This window comes from Mastomys coucha, unplaced genomic scaffold (genome assembly GCF_008632895.1).
Source record: "Mastomys coucha isolate ucsf_1 unplaced genomic scaffold, UCSF_Mcou_1 pScaffold16, whole genome shotgun sequence".
Classification (NCBI taxonomy): Eukaryota; Metazoa; Chordata; class Mammalia; order Rodentia; family Muridae; genus Mastomys; species Mastomys coucha.
The window spans coordinates 14,105,344-14,112,526 of NW_022196898.1; the positions used below are offsets into that span (position 1 = coordinate 14,105,344).

Genomic DNA, 7,183 nt, shown 5'->3' on the forward strand with positions numbered 1-7,183 from the left:
CAAAATAGTTACAGTCAAGGAGACAAACAAGCTCAACTTGGGACTCAGCCAGTGACTTTAAGAACCAATTGCCAGGATTTCTTGGAGGAAGCCATCCTTCTACTAAGTGTATTCCAGCCCTAAAACCATATGGTCTTACAGACTGTTCACTTTGTGCTTAGACTTCATGCATAGTCCAAGCACTATGTATTTTTATCACTAGATATCCTGGGCACTTTTGGTTTACACTATTAGTTATTTGGGATACGTGTCTACATAATTATGTTTTATTTCTTCTTAACTATTAGAGTAAGTGAGATCTGTGAAAATGTGATTTATCCCAAAATTGGCCGACCAGAAAAATTTAAAAGCCAAATAAATAAATCCTAGTCCTATCTTACTGGACATACCATTATAGTCTGTCTGTTGGATATAGCAACCTGACATACTTCTTTTTTACTTTTTTATTTTAGCTTGAAGAGTAATTTATTTTATGTATATGAGTACACTGTAGCTGTCTTCACACACACACAGAAGAGGTCATCAGATCTGATTACATGGTTGTGAGCCACTATGTAGTTGCTAGGAATTGAACTCAGGATCTCTGGAAGAGCAGAGCAGTCAGTGCCCTCAACTACTGAGCCATCTCTCCAGCCCCTGACATTAACTTTTGAGGACAAGTTTTTAGATGTATCTCAGTGAAGGGATTATACTGTTTCTTTCCTCCCCCCCCCTTCATCTTGTAGTAGCTGCATGCAACCATAAATCATAAAATTGATTTTTTTGCTGTGTTGGGACTTAGCTTCAGAGGGCAAATTTTAGAGAATGACTGAATTCTATTCTGTATATAAAATGAAGGTATTTGGCTAAAATGACAACTCTTTCCATCTTACTGGTTTGCCTTGCTATTTAGGGATGTGTGGTCCTGGGATGGGGTGTTTAATCTCTTAGCATCATCTTATGAAGTCCCAACATCAACCCAACCCTGAACATGTACTCTGTGTCTCCTTGAAACAGGATTTATGTGGCTCATCCTCAAGTTCATCATGTATTTGAGGATGACCTTAAATCTTCTATACCACCTCAGTTCTGTCCTCGGTTTATGCTACTTGTAATCGAACCCAGAACCACATGTGTATGCTTGGCAAACACTTGACCAACTGGGCCACATTCCTAGGTGCATTCTTAGTTACAAGCAAGAAAAATCATTGCAGGAGACTGGAAAAGCTTGATAGTGCTTTCTTTCTTTCTTTCTTTTTAAAACAAAAAACAAAAAACAACACAAACATTCGTCTGTGACTATCAGGGTTTGGTCATCTCAGATTCTTGAAAATGCTCATTTGTAGTGTTTGCAGACTCTCATTACTGTGTGTTTCTGGAAGAGCTGTTAGAATATATTTCTGCTTTGACAACAGAAAAGTATTCATAAGTACTAACTGTTGGCAGAGCAGGAGCTGGATTCAGGTGTTCTGATTCTCTGTTGAGGTTCTGTGAACAACTCATCAAGAATACACTGTCACACTATTGTCTATTGACAGGAGTTCTGAGGGCCCCATTGCCTTTCAGAAGTGATACCAACATTCTCTCTCCCGATGTTCTGACCATGCTTTCTCACTGCTCCTGCACGATCCTAACCACTCCCCACTCTCTGAGACTCTTCAAGCTGATTTTAGAAGGCAAGCCTACACTGTTACTACCTCAGTGATGGATACTCCTTTAATTAGCCCAAGTCTTGGTTTAACTGAGTACAGGTTAAACGTTTTTGACTTGAGAATTCCCTCTTGTCTTGATTGAAGTAGCTGTACCAGATGGCAGAGGAAAACTTTATTTTACCATATGAGGCTTTCTTTCACAGCAGTGATGACTTTTGCTGCATCTGCGTCTGCGTTTTTTTGGGGGGTTGGGGACCATCATTGGGGAATTGAATCTAGATCCAGTTGTAGTATGTTTGTGAATATTTAACAGCCAAATCAGTCCCCAGAATATCAAGATACCACCTTTTTCAACAGTAGGTACACTATATATAGAAGAGTCCCAGCCCATGGAAATGTTCACTTTTTTAATTGGATGCCTTTTAATTGGTTGTCATCTTAGGAATTTAAAAAAACACACTCAAATCTGACTAAATCGGTGTGTGTGCGTAGGGTGTGTGTATGTGTGTAGCGTTTTTGAGTTTCTTGTAAGGAAAAACTTAACTATTAAGGGACATAACTGGTCTCTTGTTAGAGTCAAACAGGTGAGGAATATAAACTGGGGAGTCTTGCTGGGATCCTCATTAAGGATCAGGCCCTGGGTACAGACTTTTGGATGTGAGTGCATCTATGTTCTATGTGCCTGTGGAGGGAATCTGAATGGTAACTGACATTGTTACCCATGTTGAGACCTGTACACCCTCATGGCCTCATTCACCCTCTTTCTTCCTACTGCATTTTATTTCCTCTTAGAAGAAATCTACCCCTTATAGCCACTTGCAGTTCTGGGATTGTTCAGGTCATGAGCTAATAAGGCTGATAAGCTTTAGGAGCTGTGCCACGTGATTATTAGGTATTAGAACTAGAGACACATCAACTAGTCATTTAATAGCACCATTGTAATTTTCTCATTAAGATCTTGTTTTCTGTGAATCTTGTGGCAGCTTTGGACCTTATTTAGAGTAAGTAAAGTCACAAAAGAGGTTGGTTATCCCTTTCATGTGTTACATTCAGAAACACCAAAATATGAGTTGTTGAAAAACCTGAACTGAGTGGAATCTAGTGGAGTCACATACCTTTGAGGAATACATTTGTACTGTCTTTACATTGACTGTAACTATTACAACCTTGATATTTACATAAGGTGAATGTAAACATCCTCTGAAAATATTTTTTATAAAGCGCTACTTGTTAATTGAAATGAATAGTGTAGTTTTTGTGAATTGCTGTGTAATTCTTAGTGACTGCCATGTATTTTATGTTGCAATAATATTGATTATAAAATTGCTTTTCTAAATTAACGTGAAATGGCTAAAATTCCTTCTGTCTCCAGTAAATTTCATAAAGGAGTGATGATTTCATAATTTGTCATTAAGTCTTGGTGTTTATCAAAAAGGGGAAGCAAGAACGAAAAGGACCTGACATGTTCAGATTGTCAAAACACTGAATATTATCGAGGGTTCTAGACAGTAAGCTTAATCAACTTCCTTAGATGTATAGAAATATGTCAACAACTTGTCCATTATTAACAGTTGCTCTTTAGTTGAATGACCAACTAAAGGTGTATGTATGCATGTATGCTTTTAAAATTAGCCACAAACATCCTGTTCTGAATATTCATTTTATGTAAATATTTATCCAGCTTCTCAAAATGCGGAATTTACTAATTCAATGTATTTTGTAGTGCTGCAGGTCAGACTCAGTGACTGATGTGCAAACATTTGTCCACATCTACTTCATGAGCCTTGGGTTCTTATTTGTTTCTAGCTGTATTATGAATGGAGCAAAGCAATCTCTTGTGAGAGAAGATTAGAGGAAACCACAGGCAGAGACACAGTGCTGATAGCCATGGTGCTCTGCCTTGTTAGTGTTCCAAATCTGTGACCTGGTATGGCCTTCTGCTAACCCTGAAAACAAATTCAACTTTATTTTTAGGAAGTTTTTTTACTATCTTACCACAGCTTAAAAAAAAATGTTTTTGAGTTTACATCTGCAGAGTTTATATAAATCAAAACTGTCATTATCCATTTTAAAAAATACCATGTTTAACATGTATTGTTTTGTTCATTTTAAAAGCAATTTGTGATTTATAGTACAGGAATTTATATAGATTAGATCCTGAGAAAAGAATTTAGAGATCCTTATCTAGCCTTGATATTAGGTTAAATCCTTACTAAATTTGTCTTTACTTAGAGTACTGTGCCTGCATTAGTGGTCTTTTAAACAACGTATCACTGCCAAATATATTAATTTTTCTTTTAAAGAGTGTTAGTGAAAACCATTTAAAAATTCCCACTTATGTGGCTGTGTTAAATAATAGAATGCACAAGAGCCCTTTGTCAAGGTGTCTTTGTCTAATTACATTGCAATGACTGTTATTTAATTTGCGGAATAAAAAAGTAGGTAAGTGAAAGAAATTTCCATCTTGTGATTCTTTCTAATGTAGCTTCTATTTGATTTTAAGTAGTGAAAACAAAATAAATTGAATAATTATTATAGCATTTTATTGGGAAAGTACCAAAAAGTCCACGTACCCATGGCAGACATACATTTAAGGACTGTTTACTCCACAAGCTTCTCAAAAAGTTTGGAAAATTTTAAATACAAAGCTTAGGACAGTACAATATAAGAAAAAAAAAACTATGATGGCAAATCATTCACTGGTGATACGACAATTGATTTTAGAATGAATATTCCCCTTTTTTGAGAGAAAATTCACAATTTTTGTGATGGTTATTTTTTTTTTGTTGTTATTTTTTAGATTTTGTTTTCAAAACAGTGTTTGTGGCTATATGTGAGCATGTGCTGTGAGTACAGGTGCCCTTGGTGATTAGGGGAGGATTTCAGACCATCAGGCTGAAGCAAGAGCCATCAGGGAGTGTGCTTGGAACCCAAACCATCTAAGAGCATGATGTGCAAAGTTACATAGTGAACAACCAGCTAAAGTGGCAAACTGCTGACATTCCAGCCTAGTAGACAGTAACATACTTGTTACTTTTTAAAGATTGTAACATTTCTCCACCCCCCCCATACTTTTCTACTCTCTTTTCAAATTAATGACCTCTTTCCTTTGTAATTGGAACAAGTTGTTTTGTTTTGTACCACAGGGTTTTTCTGTATGGCCCTCGATATCCTTAGATCAGGCCTTAAACTCACAGGAATCTGCTTGCCTCTGCCTCCTGAGTGCTGGGATTTAAGGCATGTACTAACATGCTGGCCTAGAATAACAGTTTAATTAAAACTTGATATAAAAAATGGCAAGATGTAACTTTTAAGCAGAAAACTTCATTGTTTGTCTGCCTTTATCTCTGGTCCATTTCCTTGCAGAAAGAAACAAACTTAGCCATTTCAGTCTCCAGATAGTTTTTCAGTTTTTTTCTTTGTCATACTAATTTTATGTTAATATGCTGAAATACCATGACCAGAAACAACACAGAGAAGAAAGAATTTATCTGTGTTTATGGTTCCAGAGGGCTACAAGTCCATCATGAGCCAAGTGTGGTAGTGCACACTTTTAATCTCAGCACTCAGGAGGGAGAGGTAGATAGACCTTAGTTGAGTTTCGGGCCATCCAGAGCTACATTAGTGAAACAATGTTTCAAAGAAACAAAATACTGTCCTTTATGCTGGCAAGCTGAATGTCCACATCTTGAAGTGAAAGCAGTGGGCCCCAAGTAAAGAAAATGTGCACCTTTAAAGTCAAAGCAGCCCACTTCCAGTGCTGCACTCCTCCAGCAAGGCTGTACCTCAACAGCCTCTGCCCAGCAGTTCTACCAACTGGAAACCAAGCATTTCAATGCCAGATCATATAGGGACATTTCTCAATTAGAGCACTACATGTAATTTATATACCACTGACTCGTGCAGAACTCTTTTTTCCATTAATTTACTCATTTTATATCTTAAGATCAGCCCCTCTTCCAAGTTCCACCCTCACACATGTCCCCGTCCCGTCCCCTTCTCTCAGAAGTGGAGAGCCCTGACCTACCCCCTTGGCCCATCAAGTCATTGCAGGACTAGGCACATTCTCTCTCACTGATTCTAGAAAAGACTGCCAGTTAGGTGAATGGAATCCATAGCCAAGCAGCAGATGTAGGGCCAGCCCATGCTCCAGTTGTTGAGGGACCCACGTGAAGACCAAGCTTCAAATTGGCTATATATATATATATGTATATATGTATATGTGTTCAATATATATACATGTATGTGTATATATGTATATACATATATACATGTATGTGTATACATACATGTATATATATTGATCCAGCCCCTGTATGCTCTCTGGTTGGTAGTTCGGTCTCTGGGAGCCCCCAAGTGTCTAGGTTAGTTGATTCTGTTGGTCTTCCTTGGGGGTTCCTGTTCTCATCAGGTCCTTCATTTGTTCCCTCAACATTTCCTCCTGGGCCTCCATCTAGTATATGCCTGAAGGTCTCTGCATCTGTTTCTATTGACTGCTGGGAGGAGCCTCTCAGAGGACAGTTATCATAGGCTCTGTCAGGAAGCCTTCCAGAGTATCATTAGTAGTGTCAGAGATTGGGTCTTACCTATGGGATGAAGCTCAATCAATTTGGAACAGTTATTAGTGGCCATTCCTACCATCTCTGCTCCAACTTTGCTTCTGCACATCTTGTAGGCAGGACACATTTAGAGTCGAAAGATTTGTGGGTGGATTGCTGTCCTTACCTCCTCACTGGGAGTCCTGGATAGGAAGTGGCCACTTCAGTATCTATATGCCCCAGTCCTGGGAGTCTCAGCTAGAGTTGCCACCATAGACACCCTCGGAGTCCCCCATATCGTCCCAGGTTTCTGGCAAATCCTAGAGATCCCCCTTCTGTGGATTTCCATTCTCTTTCTCCTTCTCTCCCTACACCTGATTCCCCTACCTCGCTGTTCCCCTCCTCATCCCCCTCCTACCCAGTTAGTTCCCTCTCTCCATCTACCTCCAATATCTATTTTATTTCCCCTTCTGAGAAAGATTTCAACCATCCTCCCTTGGGCCTTCCTTGTTATTTGGCTTCTTTGGATCTGAAGATGGTAGCTTAGTTATCCCATACTTTCTGGCTAATATCCCCTTAGCCATATCTGTGAGTGCATACCATGCATGTCCTTTTAGATTCAGGTTACCTCATTCAGGATGATATTTTCTAGTTCTATCCATTTGCCTGCAAAGTTCATGATGTCCTTGTTTTTAATAGCTGAGTAGTATTCCATTGTGTAAATGAACCACATTTTCTTTATCCATTATTTAGTTGAGGAACATCTAAGTTTTTTCCAGTTTCTAGCTATTGTGACTAAAGCTGTGATGAATATTGTTGACCAAGTGTCTTTGTTGGATGGTGGAGAATCTTTTGGGTATATGCCCAAGAGTGATAATAGCTGGGTCTTGAGGTTTAGAACTATTCCCAGTTTACTGAGAAACCACCAAATTGATTTCCCAAATGGTTGTACAAGCTTGCACTCCCAACAGCAACGTGGGAGTGTTCCCCTTTCTCCACATCCTGGACAGCATG

At 38.8% G+C, this 7,183-nt stretch overlaps 1 protein-coding gene across 1 annotated transcript in view; it reads left to right on the forward strand.

Moving 5' to 3' along the window:
• Positions 1-1,560: 1,560 nt before the first annotated feature.
• The window catches only part of LOC116094299 (vomeronasal type-2 receptor 1-like), a 43,343-nt gene continuing 37,720 nt past the window's right edge, over positions 1,561-7,183 (forward strand). The window contains exon 1 of the mRNA XM_031376164.1: positions 1,561-1,655. The gene's annotated coding sequence lies outside the window, so the exon portion shown is untranslated. The remainder of the gene's footprint in view (positions 1,656-7,183) is intronic.